The sequence below is a fragment of the Aegilops tauschii genome, chromosome 6 (assembly GCF_002575655.3).
Source record: "Aegilops tauschii subsp. strangulata cultivar AL8/78 chromosome 6, Aet v6.0, whole genome shotgun sequence".
Taxonomy (NCBI): Eukaryota; Viridiplantae; Streptophyta; class Magnoliopsida; order Poales; family Poaceae; genus Aegilops; species Aegilops tauschii.
Genome location: NC_053040.3, coordinates 84,904,623 through 84,922,250, shown reverse-complemented (window position 1 = coordinate 84,922,250; position 17,628 = coordinate 84,904,623).

Sequence of the window (17,628 nt, the reverse complement as noted above, 5' to 3'; positions counted from 1 at the left end):
GTACCGGACCAAAGCATTAACACATAGTGAATACATGAACTCCTCAAACTATGGTCATCACCGGGAGTGGTTCCGATTATTGTCACTTCGGGGTTGCCGGATCATAACACATAGTAGGTGACTATAGACTTGCAAGATAGGATCAAGAACTCACATATATTCATGAAAACATAATAGGTTCAGATCTGAAATCATGGCACTCGGGCCCTAGTGACAAGCATTAAGCATAGCAAAGTCATAGCAACATCAATCTCAGAACATAGTGGATACTAGGGATCAAACCCTAACAAAACTAACTCGATTACATGATAAATCTCATCCAACCCATCACCGTCCAACAAGCCTACGATGGAATTACTCATGCACGGCGGTGAGCATCATGAAATTGGTGATGGAGGAAGGTTGATGATGACGATGGCGACGGATTCCCCTCTCCGGAGCCCCGAACGGACTCCAGATCAGCCCTCCCGAGAGAGATTAGGGCTTGGCGGCGGCTCCGTATCGTAAAACGTGATGAATCCTTCTCTCTGATTTTTTTCTCCCCGAACGTGAATATATAGAGTTGGAGTTGAGGTCGGTGGAGCTCCAGGGGGCCCGGGAGACAGGGGGCGCGCCCAGGGGAAGGGCGCGCCCCCACCCTCCTGGACAGGGTGTGGGCCCCCTGGCCTTGATTCTTTTGCCAGTATTTTTCTTATTTTCCAAAAATAATCTCCGTGGATTTCCAGGTCATTCCGAGAACTTTTGTTTTCTGCACAAAGATAACATCGTGGCAATTCTGCTGAAAACAACGTCAGTCCGGGTTAGTTCCATTCAAATCATGCAAGTTAGAGTCCAAAACAAGGGCAAAAGTGTTTGGAAAAGTAGATACATTGGAGACGTATCAACTCCCCCAAGCTTAAACCTTTGCTTGTCCTCAAGCAATTCAGTTGACAAACTGAAAGTGATAAAGAAAAACTTTTACAAACTCTGTTTGCTCTTGTTGTTGTAAATATGTAAAGCCAACATTCAAGTTTTCAGCAAAGATTATGACTAACCATATTCACAATAACACTTAGGTCTCATGTTTACTCGTATCAATGGCATAATCATTTAGTGAGCAATAATAATAAATCTCGGATGACAACACTTTCTCAAAACAATCATAATATGATATAACAAGATGGTATCTCGCTAGCCCTTTCTGAGACCGCAAAACATAAATGCAGAGCACCCTTAAAGATCAAGGACTGACTAAACATTGTAATTCATGGTAAAAGAGATCCAGTCATACTCAATATAAATTAATAGTAATGGATGCAAATGACAACAGTGCTCTCCAACTGGTGCTTTTTAATAAGAGGGTGATGACTCAACATAAAAGTAAATAGATAGGCCCTTCGCAGAGGGAAGCAGGGATTTGTAGAGGTGCCAGAGCTCGATTTTTGAAATAGAGATAAATAATATTTTGAGCGGCATACTTTCATTGTCAACAGAACAACCAAGAGATCTCGATATCTTCCATGCTACACACATTATAGGCGGTTCCCAAACATAATGGTAAAGTTTATACTCCCCCTCCACCAACAAGCATCAATCCATGGCTTGCTCGAAACAACGAGTGCCTCCAACTAACAAGAGTCCCGGGGGAGTTTTGTTTGCAATTATTTTGATTTGATTTGCATAAAGCATGGGACTGGGCATCCCGGTGACCAGCCATTTTCTCGTGAGTGAGGAGCGGAGTCCACTCCTCTTGAGAATAACCTGCCTAGCATGGAAGATACAGACAACCCTAGTTGATACATGAGCTATTCGAGCATACAAAACAGAATTTTATTTGAAGGTTTAGAGTTTGGCACATACAAATTTACTTGGAACGGCAGGTAGACACCGCATATAGGAAGGTATAGTGGACTCATATGGAATAACTTTGGGGTTTATGGAATTGGATGCACAAGCAGTATTCCCGCTTAGTACAAGTGAAGGCTAGAAAAAGACTGGGAAGCGACCAGCTAGAGAGCGACAACAGTCATGAACATGCATTAAAATTAATAAACATTGAGTGCAAGCATGAGTAGGATATAATCAACCATGAACATAAATATCGTGAAGGCTATGTTGATTTGTTTCAACTACATGTGTGAACATGTGCCAAGTCGAGTCACTCGAATCATTCAAAGGAGGATACCACCCTACTATACCACATCACAATCATTTTAATAGCATGTTGGCACGCAAGATAAACCATTATAAACTCCTAGCTAATTAAGCATGGCATAAACAACTAAAATCTCTAATTGTCATTGCAAATATGTTTATTCATAATAGGCTGAATCAGGAACGATGAACTAATCATATTTACAAAAACAAGAGAGGTCGAGTTCATACCAGCTTCTCTCATCTCAATCAGTTCATCATATATCGTCATTATTGCCTTTCACTTGCACGACCGAACGATGATAATAATAATAGTGCACGTGAATTGGACTAAGCTGTAATCTGCAAGCATTCAATAAACAGGAGAAGACAAGGCAATATGGGCTCTTGGTTAAATCAACAATAATGCATATAAGAGCTACTTCAACATTTTCATTATGGTCTTCTCCTATCGACCCCCAAAGAAAAGAAAAGAAATAAAACTATTTACACGGGAAAGCTCCCAACAAGCAAAAGAAGAACGAGAAATCTTTTTGTGTTTTCTTTTAATGAATACTACTACAAGCAAGAAAGTAAACTAGCTAAAAGCTATAGCTATTTTTTGGTTTTTCTTAAGGTTTTTCAAACACACAAGAAGAAAGCATAAAAAGGAAAATAAACTAGCATGGATTTTACAGTGAAAAAGTATGAGCACCGACAACTAGCATGAACGTGTGAACATAAATGTAATGTCGGTGAGAGATACGTACTCCCCCAAGCTTAGGCTTTTGGCCTAAGTTGGTCTATGCCCATGGATGGCCTGGCGGATATCCAAAGTTGTAATTGGGGTCGTACTGAGAAGGAGCCTCAGGTTGCCACCGGTTGGCAATCTCCTCCAGATCCCACTGGTAAACAGACTGTCGTGAAGGATCAAATTGTGGTTCCGGCTCTGGCTCTGTAGCTGGTGTGGAGTTTTGGTAGGCGTGAATGACCTCCGGCGGAACAAGGTACTTGCCTGCAGATAAGTCAAACAAAGAAGGAGCCGGCAAAGTAATAATCTCAGGGCAAATTTTATCAAATATCAGTTTGTACTTAACCGTCTTTTCCCTATTCTTAACAATAAAATCATGTGCTACCTGATAACCCACAAGTGTAGGGGATCGCAACAGCTTTCGAGGGTAGAGTATTCAACCCAAATTTATTGATTCGACACAAGGGGAGCCAAAGAATATTCTCAAGTATTAGCAGTTGAGTTGTCAATTCAACCACACCTGGATAACTTAGTATCTGCAGAGTATTTAGTAGCAAAGTAATATGATAGTAATGGTAACGATAGTAAAAGTAATATTTTTGGGTTTTGTAGTGATTGTAACAGTAGCAATGGAAAAGTAAATAAGCGAAGAACAATATGTGAAAAGCTCGTAGGCATTGGATCAATGATGGATAATTATGTCGGATGCGATTCCTCATGCAATAGTTATAACCTAGGGTGACACAGAACTAGCTCCAGTTCATCAATGTAATGTAGGCATGTATTCCGAATATAGTCATACATGCTTATGGAAAAGAACTTGCATGACATATTTTGTCCAACCCTCCCGTGGCAGCGGGGTCCTAGTGGAAACTAAGGGATATTAAGGCCTCCTTTTAATAGAGAACCGGACCAAAGCATTAGCACTTAGTGAATACATGAACTCCTCAAACTATGGTCATCACCGAGAAGTATCCCAATTATTGTCACTTCAGGGTTGTCGGATCATAACACATAATAGGTGACTATAGACTTGCAAGATAGGATCAAGAATTCACATATATTCATGAAAACATAATAGGTTCAGATCTGAAATCATGGCACTCGGGCCCTAGTGACAAGCATTAAGCATAGCAAAGTCGTAGCAACATCAATCTCAGGACATAGTGGATACTAGGGATCAAACCCTAACAAAACTAACTTGATTACATGATAAATCTCATCCAACCCATCACCGTCCAGCAAGCCTATGATGGAATTACTCACGCACGGCGGTGAGCGTCATGAAATTGGTGATGGAGGATGGTTGATGATGACGGCGGCGACGAATCCCCCTCTCCGGAGCCCCGAACGGACTCCAGATCAGCCCTTCCGAGAGAAATTAGGGCTTGGCGGCGGCTCCGTATCGTAAAACGTGATGAAACTTTCTCTCTGATTTTTTTCTCCGCGAAACGGAATATATAGCGTTGGAGTTGAGGTCGGTGGAGCTCCAGGGGGCCCAGGAGACAGGGGGCGCGCCCCGGGGGGAAGGGCGCGCCCTCCACCCTCCTGGATAGGGTGTGGGCCCCCTGGCCTTGATTCTTTCGCCAGTATTTTTCTTATTTTCCAAAAATAATCTCCGTGGATTTCCAGGTCATTCCGAGAACTTTTGTTTTCTGCATAAAGATAACATCATGGCAATTCTGCTGAAAACAGCATCAGTCCGGGTTAGTTCCATTCAAATCATGCAAGTTAGAGTCCAAAACAAGGGCAAAAGTGTTTGGAAAAGTAGATACGTTGGAGACGTATCAACTCCCCCAAGCTTAAACCTTTGGTTGTCCTCAAGCAATTCAGTTGATAAACTGAAAGTGATAAAGAAAAACTTTTACAAACTCTGTTTGCTCTTGTTGTTGTAAATATGTCAAGCCAGCATTGAAGTTTTCAGCAAAGATTATGACTAACCATATTCATAATAACACTTAGGTCTCATGTTCACCCATATGAATGGCATAATCAGCTAGCGAGCTATAATAATAAAACTCGGATGACAACACTTTCTCAAAACAATCATAATATGATATCACAAGATGGTACCTCGCTAGCCCTTTCTGAGACCGCAAAACATAAATGCAGAGCACCTTTAAAGATCACGGACTGACTAAACATTGTAATTCATGGTAAAAGAGATCCAGTCAAGTCATACCCAATATAAACTAATAGTAATGCATGCAAATGACAGCAGTGCTCTCCAGCGGGTGCTTTTTAATAAGAAGGTGATGACTCAACATAAAAGTAAATAGATAGGCCCTTCGCAGAGGGAAGCAGGGATTTGTAGAGGTGTCAGAGCTCAGTTTTAAAATAGAGATGAATAATATTTTGAGCGGTATACTTTCACTGTCAACGAAACAACCAAGAGATGGCAATATCTTCCATGCTACAGACATTATAGGCGGTTCCCAAACAAAATGGTAAAGTTTATACTCCCCCTCCACCAACAAGCATCAATCCATGGCTTGCTCGAAACAACGAGTGCCTCCAACTAACAAGAGTCCCGGGGGAGTTTTGTTTGCAATTATTTTGATTTTATTTGCTTAAAGCATGGGACTGGGCATCCCGGTTACCAGCCATTTTCTCGTGAGTGAGGAGCGGAGTCCACTCCTATTGAGAATAACCCACCTAGCATGGAAGATACAGACAGCCCTAGTTGATACATGAGTTGCTCGAGCATACAAAACAGAATTTCATTTGAAGGTTTGGAGTTTGGCACATACAAATTTACTTGGAATGGCAGGTAAATACCGCATATAGGAAGGTATGGTGGACTCATATGGAATAACTTTGGGGCTTATGGAATTTGGATGCACAAGCAGTATTCCTGCTTAGTACAAGTGAAGGCTAGCAAAAGACTGGGAAGCGTCCAACTGAGAGAGCGACAACAATCATGAACATGCATTAAAATTAATTTACACAGAGTGCAAGCATGAGTAGGATATAATCTACCATGAACATAAATATCATGAAGGCTATGTTGATTTGTTTTCAACTACATGCGTGAACATGTGCCAAGTCGAGTCACTCAATTCATTCAAAGGAGGATACCATCCCATCATACCACATCACAACTATTTTAATAGCATGTTGGCACGCAAGGTAAACCATTATAACTCATAGCTAATTAAGCATGGCATAAACAACTATAATCTCTAAATGTCATTGCAAACATGTTTATTCATAATATGCTTAATCAGGAACGATGAACTCATCATATTTACAAAAACAAGAGAGGTCGATTTCATACCAGCTTCTCTCATCCCAATCAGTCCATCATATATCGTCATTATTGCCTTTCATTCGCACGACCGAACGGTGTGTATAATAATAATAGTGCGCGTGCATTGGACTAAGCTGGAATCTGCAAGCATTCAATTCAAGAGAGAAGACAAAGTAATATGGGCTCTAAGTTAAATCAACAATCATGCATATGAGAGCCACTAAACATTTTCATAATGGTCTTCTACTCTCGACCCCCAAAAGAAAAGAAAAGAAATAAAACTATTTACACGGGAAAGCTCCCAACAATTAAAAGAAGAATGAGAAATCTTTTTGGGTTTCCATTTTAATTCTACAAGCATTGAAATTAAACTAACTAATTTTTTTTGGCTTTTCTTAAGGTTTATCAAACACACAAGAAGAAAGCTAGAAAAATAAATTAGGCTAGCATGAATAGTACAATGAAAGAGTATGAGCACCGACAACTAGAATAGTGTGTGAACATGAATGTAAAGTTGGTGAGAAATACGTACTCCCCCAAGCTTAGGCTTTTGGCCTAAGTTGGTCTAATGCCAAGGGTAGCCTGGCTGATATCCGTAGTTATAACTGGGGTCGTACTGAGATGCATCAGCCAATGCCTCCTGAGCTGCGGCATGTTGGCGGGCTGCCTCCGCTCTCCTCTCGTATTCGGTTGCCTCCTCCCTGGTTACAACATATCTTCATTTTGCCTGGTAATCAAAAAGGGAAGGAGCAGGGAGAGTAACATGGACAGCGTGACGTCTGTCAAAGATTAGTCGATATTGGAGGAATTGTTCATTCCCCATAAGAAAACGATGACTGACCATAGCATCATAATCTAAATAAGCGGAAGGTAACAACATGTCACCCTCACGTGGGGGTATACCAAGATAATTAGCAACACGGGTCGCATAAATCCCTCCAAATAAATCTCCAGATAAACCATTATTATGCAACCTACGTGCAACTATTGCCCCCAAGTTGTAATCTTTATTACCTAAAACAGCACTCTTAAGGACACAGAGATCAGGAACACACATGTGACAAGCTTCGTCTTTACCATTAATACATCTACCAATGAAGAGAGCAAACTAATGTATAACAGGAAAATGAATGCTCCCTATGGTAGCTTGTGCTATGTCCCTAGATTCTCCCACAGTTATATTAGCAAGAAAGTCTTTATATTCAGATTTACGGGGTTCATTAACACTACCCCACTATGGGAGTTTGCAAGCAGTAGTGAAATCTTCTAAGTCCATGGTATAGGATTGATCATAAATATCAAACAGGACAGTTTGAGAATTACGCGAAGATGAAAATTTAAACCTTCTCACGAATGAATCAGTCAAATAGTAGTACTGATGACACTTATCTTGCATGAAGTCCTCAAGGTCGGCGTTACGCACATATGCATCGAATTCATCCTTAATTCCTGCATTGACCATAAATTCTTCTGACGGCCATTCACAAGGCCGCACAATAGCTTCCCTTGGTGGTTCATTGTCTGGCTCACGCATTGCGCGTCTGGGTGCTTGCTTTCTTGAAGAACCACCTTGAAACATTTTCCTAGACATATTTCTTCCTCTGAAAAATTTCTGAAATTTTGAGTAACTTCCTACAAGTGCCTAGAGCCTATATCATGCATTAGGATTACTTGGGACCTCATAAATTTGACATGCAAGCTCAAGAACAGGGTCACCTATGCAACAAAAATTTGCAATGAATAATGCACTAGAACACAAACTAATTGGACCAATGGAGGAGTCACATACCAAGCAACAATCTCCCAAAGCAGTTTTTCGAATGGAGCTTTGAGCAAGGAGATCGAAAATCGCAACAAAATGAGCCAGAACTCGTGCTTGAGCTGGATGGGGATTTTTTTGGGAGGAAGATGGAGTGTGTGGGTGTAGGAATAAGTGGAGGAGGGCCATCGTGGGCCCACGAGACAGGGGGGCGCGCCCTATAAGGGTGGGCGCGCCCTGGACCCTCGTGGCCAGGTGCTTGCCCCCCTGCTGTGTTCTTAGTGCCTAAAATCCTCAAATATTACAGAAAGAATCATACTAAATTGGCAGGGCATTTGGAGCACTTTTATTTTCGGGATATTTTTTATTGCATGGATAATTCGGAAAACAGACAGATAATACTATTTTGCTTTATTTATTCTAAATAACAGAAAGTAAAAAGAGGGTACAGAAGGTTGTGCCTTCTAGTTTCATCCATCTCGTGATCATCAAAATGAATCCACTAACAAGGTTGATCAAGTCTTGTTAACAAACTCATTCCGAATAACACGGAACCGGAGAAATTTCGAATAACACTAGGTTACCTCAACGGGGATATGAACATCCCCTACAATAAGAATATCATACTTTTTCTTGACAGTAGGAAGAGGAAATTCAAAACCTCCAATGATAATAGTTGGACCTTTTCCAATAGATTGATGCTATGAACTTGAGGTTGTTTCCTCGGAAAATGTACCGTATGTTCATTACCATTAACATGAAAAGTGACATTGCCTTTGTTGCAATCAATAATAGCCCCTGCAGTATTCCAAAAAGGTCTACCAAGGATAATCGACATACTATCGTCCTCGGGAATATCAAGAATAACAAAGTCCGTTAAGATAGTGACATTTGCAACTACAACAGGCACATCCTCACAAATACCGACAGGTATAGCAGTTGATTTATCGGCCATTTGCAAAGATATTTCAGTAGGTGTCAACTTATTCAATTCAAGTCTACAATATAAAGAGAGAGGCATAACACTAACACCGACTCCAAGATCACATAAAGCAGTTTTAACGTAATTTATTTTAATGGAGCATGGTATAGTTGGTACTCCTGGGTCTCCAAGTTTCTTTGGTATTCCACCTTTAAAAGTATAATTAGCAAGCATGGTGGAAATTTTAGCTTCCGGTATCTTTCTTTTATTTGTAGTGATATCCTTCGTATACTTAGCATAAGGATTTACTTTAAGCATATCAGTTAAGCGCATACGTAAGAAAATAGGTCTAATCATTTCAGCAAAGCGCTCAAAATCCTCATCATCCTTTGATTTGGATGGTTTAGGAGGAAAAGGCATGGGTTTCTGAACCCATGGTTCCCTTTCTTTACCGTGCTTCCTAGCAACGAAGTCTCTCTTATTATAACGTTGATTCTTTGATTGTGGGTTATCAAGATCAACAGCAGGTTCAATCTCTACTTCATTATTATTACTAGGTTGAGCATTAACATGAACATCATCATTAACATTATCGCTAGGTTCATGTTCATCACCTGATTGTGTTTCAGCATCAGAAATTGAAATATTATTAGGATTTTCAGGTGTGTCTACAATAGGTTCACTAGAAGCATGCGAAGTCCTATCATTTTTCTTTTTCTTCTTTTTAGAAGGACTAGGTGCGTCTAAATTATTTCTCTGAGAATCTTGCTCGATTCTCTTAGGGTGGCCTTCAGGATACAAAGGTTCCTGAGTCATTCTACTAGTTCTAGTAGCCACTATAACAACATAGTCATGTTTATTATTTAATTCATCAAGCAATTCATTTTGAGCTTTAAGTATTTGTTCAGCTTGAGTGGTAACCATAGAAGCATGTTTACTAATGAGTTTAAGTTCACCTTTAACTCTAGACATATAATCATTCAAGTGTTCAAGTGTATCCGTATTGTATTTCAATTGTCTACCAACATAAGCATTGAAGTTTTCTTGTTTAACAATAAAATTATCAAACTCATCTAAGCATTGGCTAGCAGACTTATAACGAGGAATATCACCTTCATCAAATCTATTGAGAGAATTTATCTTTACTACCTGTGTAGGGTTATCAAGACAATGTGTTTCTTCAGCAGGCGGTATATTAAGACCATGTATTTCTTCAATAGGAGGTAAATTCTTAACATCTTCAGCTTTAATACCTTTTTATTTCATTGATTTCTTTGCCTCTTGCATATCTTCAGGACTGAGAAATAGAACACCTCTCTTCTTGGGAGTAGGTTTAGGAATAGGCTCAGGAGTTGGCTCAATTGGCTCGGGAATTGGCTCAGGAAGAGTCCAATTATTTTCATTAGTCAACATATTATTCAATAACAATTCAGCTTGGTCGACTGTTCTTTCCCTGAAAACACAACCAGCACAACTATCCAAGTGGTCCTTGGAAGCATCGGTTAGTCCATTGTAAAAGATATCAAGTATTTCATTTTTCTTGAGAGGGTGATCAGGCAAAACATTAAGTAATCGGAGAAGCCTCCCCCAAGCTTGTGGGAGACTCTCTTCTTCGATTTGCACAAAATTATATCCCGCAAGGCAGCTTGTTTCTTATGAGCAGGGAAATATTTAGCAGAGAAATAATAAATCATATCCTGGGGACTACGCACACAACCAGGATCAAGAGAATTAAACCAAGTTTTAGCATCACCCTTTAATGAGAATGGAAATATTTTAAGGATATAATAGTAGCGGGATTTCTCATCATTAGTGAACAGGGCAGCTATATCATTTAACTTAGTAAGGTTTGCCACTACAGTTTCAGATTCAAGGCCATAAAAAGGATCGGATTCTACCAAAGTAATTATTTCAGGATCAACAGAGAATTCATAATCCTTATCAGTAACACAGATAGGTGAAGTAGCAAAAGCAGGGTCAGGTTTCATTCTAGCATTAAGGGATTGCTGCTTCCATTTAGCTAATAACTTCTTAAGATCATATCTATCATTGCAAGCAAGAATAGCTCTAGCAGCTTCTTCATCCATAACATAACCCTCGGGAACAACAGGCAATTCATAATTAGGGGGAGAACCTTCATCATCACTATCTTCAATAATATCATCATTAATAATTTCATTCTCTCTAGCCCTAGCAAGTTGTTCATCAAGAAATTCACCAAGTGGCACAGTAGTATCAGGCATAGAAGTAGTTTCATCATAAGTATCATGCATAGCAGAAGTGGCATCATCAATAACATGCGACATATCAGAATTCATAGCAGTAGCAGGTTTAGGTGTCGCAAGCTTACTCAAAATAGAAGGAGAATCTAGTGCAGAGCTAGATGGCAGTTCCTTACCTCCCCTCGTAGTTGAGGGATAAATCTTTCTTTTGTTGTCTTTCTAGTTCTTCATAGTGACCAGCTGATATAAATCCCAAGTGACTCAAAGAATAGAGCTATGCTCCCCGGCAACGGCGCCAGAAATTAGTCTTGATAACCCACAAGTGTAGGGGATCGCAACAGCTTTCGAGGGTAGAGTATTCAACCCAAATTTATTGATTCGACACAAGGGGAGCCAAAGAATATTCTCAAGTATTAGCAGTTGAGTTGTCAATTCAACACCTGGATAACTTAGTATCTGCAGCAAATTATTTAGTAGCAAAGTAATATGATAGTAATGGTAACGATAGTAAAAGTAATATTTTTGGGTTTTGTAGTGATTGTAACAGTAGTAACAGAAAAGTAAATAACGAAGAACAATATGTGAAAAGCTCGTAGGCATTGGATCAATGATGGATAATTATGTCGGATGCGATTCCTCATGCAATATTTATAACCTAGGGTGACACAGAACTAGTTCCAGTTCATCAATGTAATGTAGGCATGTATTCCGAATATAGTCATACGTGCTTATGGAAAAGAACTTGCATGACATATTTTGTCCTACCCTCCCATGGCAGCGGGGTCCTATTGGAAACTAAGGGATATTAAGGCCTCCTTTTAATAGAGAACCGGACCACAGCATTAGCACTTAGTGAATACATGAACTCCTCAAACTATGGTCATCACCGAGAAGTATCCCGATTATTGTCACTTCGGGGTTGTCGGATCATAACACATAATAGGTGACTATAGACTTGCAAGATAGGATCAAGAATTCACATATATTCATGAAAACATAATAGGTTCAGATATGAAATCATGGCACTCGGGCCCTAGTGACAAGCATTAAGCATAGCAAAGTCGTAGCAACATCAATCTCAGAACATAGTGGATACTAGGGATCAAACCCTAACAAAACTAACTCGATTACATGATAAATCTCATCCAACCCATCACCGTCCAGCAAGCCTACGATGGAATTACTCACGCACGGCGGTGAGCATCATGAAATTGGTGATGGAGGATGGTTGACGATGACGACGGCGACGAATCCCCCTCTCCGGAGCCCCGAACGGACTCCAGATCAGCCCTCCCGAGAGAGATTAGGGCTTGGCGGCGGCTCTGTATCGTAAAACGCGATGAAACTTTCTCTCTAATTTTTTTCTCCGCGAAACGGAATATATAGCGTTGGAGTTGAGGTCGGTGGAGCTCCAGGGGGCCCAGGAGACAGGGGGCGCGCCCAGGGGGAAGGGCACGCCCCCATCTTCCTGGACAGGGTGTCGGCCCCCTGGCCTTGATTCTTTCGCCAGTATTTTTCTTATTTTCCAAAAATAATCTCCGTGGATTTCCAGGTCATTCCGAGAACTTTTGTTTTCTGCACAAAGATAATGTCATGGCAATTCTGCTGAAAACAGCGTTAGTCCGGGTTAGTTCCATTCAAATCATGCAAGTTAGAGTCCAAAACAAGGGCAAAAGTGTTTGGAAAAGTAGATACGTTGGAGACATATCACTACCATACTCTTATAGTCTAGAAAAACCGGGGGCAGCAATTTTTCTTCTTTCTCATAATGCGTAATAGGTATATTAAAATGTGAAGCGAGGCGCGAGGCAAAAATACCTCCCAAGATAGGGCCCTTCGTACGGTTAAGATTTAACCGCTTTGCAACAATAGCGCCCATACTAAATGTGTCATCACGGAACAAGGCATGACACAAAATGACAATATCAGGGGCACTAAGGTTGCCACAGTTTCCGCGACCAATTAACCATCTACTAGCAAATAATGCAAAGTAACGTAGAACAGGAAAGTGTATGCTAGTAATTCTTGCGTCGGAAACTTTCCTCGTTTCCCCTACATCAATTGTATCAATAAACCCCTCCACATCGTTACGATGTGGTTCCTCTACGCTGCCCGAAAAGGGCAACTTGCAAAGCTCACAAAATTCATAGAGGGACATCTCCTTATACTCATCATATAAATAGAAATCCATCGAAGGTGGTGACCTCCTAGCATGGAAATGAAAATTTTGCACAAAAATGTTAGTGAGTAGGAGATACTGTTCGCGTTGGTCGCAGATGAAGTCGGTGAGGCCTGCATTCTCAGCCAACTCATAAAAATCATCATAAATCCCGGCTGCTCTCAAGAAATCATCACAAGGCCATTCACACGGCCGAACCTCCGCAGTGCGAGGGAGATTATATTTGGTCCTCTTGTCTTCTTCACTTTGCTTATCCTTCGAGCTTCGGCTCGAAGAGCCCCTCAAAAATCTCTTCATCATTTTCTGAAAATTTCTTAATTTTTTAGTAACTTCAAATAAAAGTGAACCAAACTCAACAAGATTGATAGCAACTACTCCCACAAGTGCCTAGAGACTATATCATGCATTAGAACTACTTGTAACCATATAAATTTGACATGCAAGCTCAAGAACAGGGTCACCTAGGCAACAAAAATTTGCAATGAATAAAGCACTAGAACAAAAACTAATTGGACCATTGGAGGAGTCACATACCGAAGAACAATCCCCCAAAGCAATTTTATGAATAGAGCTTTGAGCAAGGAGATCGAAAATCGCAGCAAAATGAGCTAGAACTTGTGCTTGAGCTGGTTGATGATTTTTTTGGGAGGTAGAAGGAGTGTGTGGTGGCTGGGATAAGTGGAGGGGAGCCACCATGGGCCCACGAGGTAGGGGGCGCGCCCAGTGGGGGTGGGCGCGCCCTGGACCCTCGTGGCCACGTGCTTGCTCCCCCTGCTATGTTCTCAGTGCCAGATATTCTCAAATATTCCAAAAAAATATCATATTTCAATTTCAGGGCATTTGGAGAACTTTTATTTTCGGGGTATTTTTTATTGCACGGATAATTCAGAAAACAGACAGAAAATACTATTCTTACTTTATTTAATCTAAATAACAGAAAGTAAAAGGAGGGTACAGAAGGTTGTGCTTTCTAACTTCATCCATCTCATGCTCATCAAAAGGAATCCACTAACAAGGTTGATCAGGTCTTGTTAACAAACTCATTCCGAATCGCATGAAACCGGAGAAATTTCGAATAACACTAAGTTACCTCAACAGGGATATGCACGTCCCCAATAAGAAGAATATCATATTTCTTCTTGATAGTAGGTAGAGGAAATTCGAAACCTCCAAAAATAATCGATGGAAATTTTCCAATAGAATTGATACTATGGACTTGAGGTTGTTTCCTCGGAAAGTGTACTATATGCTCATTATCATTAACATGAAAAGTGACATTGCCTTTGTTGCAATCAATAACAGCCCCTACAGTATTTAAAAAGGGTCTACCAAGAATAATAGACATACTATCGTCCTTTGGAATATCAAGAATAACAAAGTCCGTTAAGATAGTAACGTTTGCAACCACAACAGGCACATCCTCACAAATACCGACAGGTATAGCAGTCGATTTATCGGCCATTTGCAAAGATATTTCAGTAGGTGTCAACTTATTCAAATCAAGTCTACGATATAAAGAGAGAGGCATAACACTAACACCGGCTCCAAGATCACATAAAGCAGTTCTAACATAGTTTCTTTTAATGGAGCATGGTATAGTTGGTACTCTTGGATCCCCAAGTTTCTTAGGTATTCCACCCTTAAAAGTATAATTAGCAAGCATGGTGGAAATTTCAGCTTCCGGTATCTTTCTTTTATTTGTAACAATATCTTTCATATACTTGGCATAAGGATTCATTTTAAGCATATCAGTAAAACGCATACGCAAAAAGATAGGTCTAATCATTTCAGCAAAGCGCTCAAAATCCTCATCATCCTTTTTCTTGGATGGTTTAGGAGGAAAAGGCATGGGTTTCTAAACCGATGGTTCTCTTTCCTTACTATGCTTCCTAGCAACAAAGTCTCTTATCATAACGTTGGTTCTTTGTTTGTGGGTTATCAAGATCAACAACAGGTTCAATTTCTACATCATTGTCACTACTAGGTTGAGCATCAACATGAACATCATCATTAGCATTATCACTAGGTTCATGTTCATTACCAGATTGTGTTTCAGCATCAGAAATAGAAATATCATTGGGATTATCAGGTGTGTCAATAACAGGTTCACTGGAAGCATGCAAAGTCCTACCATTTTTCTTTTTCTTCCTTTTAGAAGGAGTAGGTGCATCAACATTAGTTCTCTGAGAATTTTGCTCAATTCTCTTAGGGTGGCCCTTAGGATACAAAGGTTCCTGAGTCATTCTACCCCCTCTAGTCATAACTCTAACATCATTATCATTCTTCTTATTATTTAATTCATTGAGCAAATCATTTTGAGATTTAAGCACTTGTTCTACTTGAGTGGTAACCATAGAAGCATGTTTACTAATGAGTTTAAGTTCACCTTTAACTCTAGACATATAATCACTCAAGTGTTCAATAATATAAGCATTGCATTTTAATTGTCTACCAAAATAAGCATTAAAATCTTCTTGCTTAACCATAAAATTATCAAACTCATCCAAACATTGGCTAGCTAATTTGTAGAGAGAATTTACCTTTACTACCTGTGTCGGGTTATCAAGACCATGTATTTCTTCGATATGTGGTAAATTAAGGCCATCTATTTCTTCAACAGGAAGTAAATTCTTAACATCTTCAGCTTTTATACCTTTTCTTTCATAGATTTCTTCGCCTCTTGCATATCTTCAGGACTGAGAAACAGAACACCCCTTTTCTTTGGAGTTGGCTTAGGAGTTGGTTCAGGGAGTGTCCAATTGTTTTCATTCGTCAACATATTATTCAGTAGAAGTTCAGCTTCATCAACAGTTCTTTCCCTGAAAACACAACCAACACAACTATCCAGGTGGTCTCTGGAAGCATCGGTTAGTCCATTATAAAAGATATCAAGTATTTCATTTTTCTTGAGAGGATGATCAGGCAAAGCATTAAGTAATTGGAGAAGCCTCCCGCAAGCTTGTGGGAGACTCTCTTCTTCAATTTGCACAAAATTATATATATCCCTTAAAGCAGCTTGTTTCTTATGAGCAGGGAAATATTTAGCAGAGAAGTAATAAATCATATCCTGGGGACTACGCACACAACCAGGATCAAGAGAATTAAACCATGTCTTAGCATCACCCTTTAATGAGAACGGAAATAACTTAAGGATATAATCTAGCGAGTTTTCTCATCATTAGTGAATAGGGTAGCTATATCATTTAATTTAGTAAGATGTGCCACAACAGTTTCAGATTCATAGCCATAAAAAGGATCAGATTCAACCAAAGTAATTATCTCAGGATCGACAGAGAAACCATAATCCTTATCAGTAACAAAGATAGGTGAAGTAGCATAAGCAGGGTCATATTTCATTCTAGCATTCAGAGATTTTTCTTTCACCTTAGCTAATAATTTCTTAAGGCCGCTCCTATCATTGCAAGCAAGAAAGTCTCTAGCAGTTTCTTCATCCATAACATAACCCTCAGGCACAACAGGCAATTCATATCTAGGGGGAGAATCTTCATCATCACTTTCATTAATATTATCAGTTTCAATAATTTCATTCTCTCTAGCCCTAGCAAGTTGTTCATCCAGATATTCACCTAGTGGCACAGTATTACCAAGCATAGAAGTAGTTTCATCATAAGTATCATGCATAGCAGAAGTGGCATCATCAATAACATGCGACATATCAGAATTAATAGCAGAAGCAGGTTTAGGTGTCGCAAGCTTACTCAAAACAGAAGGTGAATCAAGTGCAGAGCTGCATGGCAGTTCCTTACCTCCCCTCATAGTTGAGGGATAAATTTTAGTTTTCTCGTCTTTCAAGTTCCTCATAGTGATCAGCAGATATGAATCCCAAGTGACTCAAAGAATAGAGCTATGCTCCCCGGCAACGGCGCCAGAAAATAGTCTTGATAACCCACAAGTATAGGGGATCGCAACCGTTTTCGAGGGTAGAGTATTCAACCCAAATTTATTGATTCGACACAAGGGGAGCCAAAGAATATTCTCAAGTATTATCAGTTGAGTTGTCAATTCAACCACACCTGGATAACTTAATATCTGCAGCAAAGTATTTAGTAGCAAAGTAGTATGATAGTAACGGTAACAGTGGCAGAAGTAACGGTAGCAGTTTTGTAGTGATTGTAATAGTAGCAACGGAAAAGTAAATAAGCGAAGAAAAATATGTGAAAAGCTCGTAGGCATTGGATCGGTGATGGAGAATTATGTCGGATGCGATTATTCATGCAACAGTTATAACATAGGGTGACAAAGAACTAGCTCCAATCATCAATGTAATGTAGGCATGTATTCCGAATATAGTCGTACGTGCTTATGGGAAAGAACTTGCATGACATCTTTTGTCCTACCCTCCCGTGGCAGCGGGGTCCTATTGGAAACTAAGGGATATTAAGGCCTCCTTTTAATAGAGTACCGGACCAAAG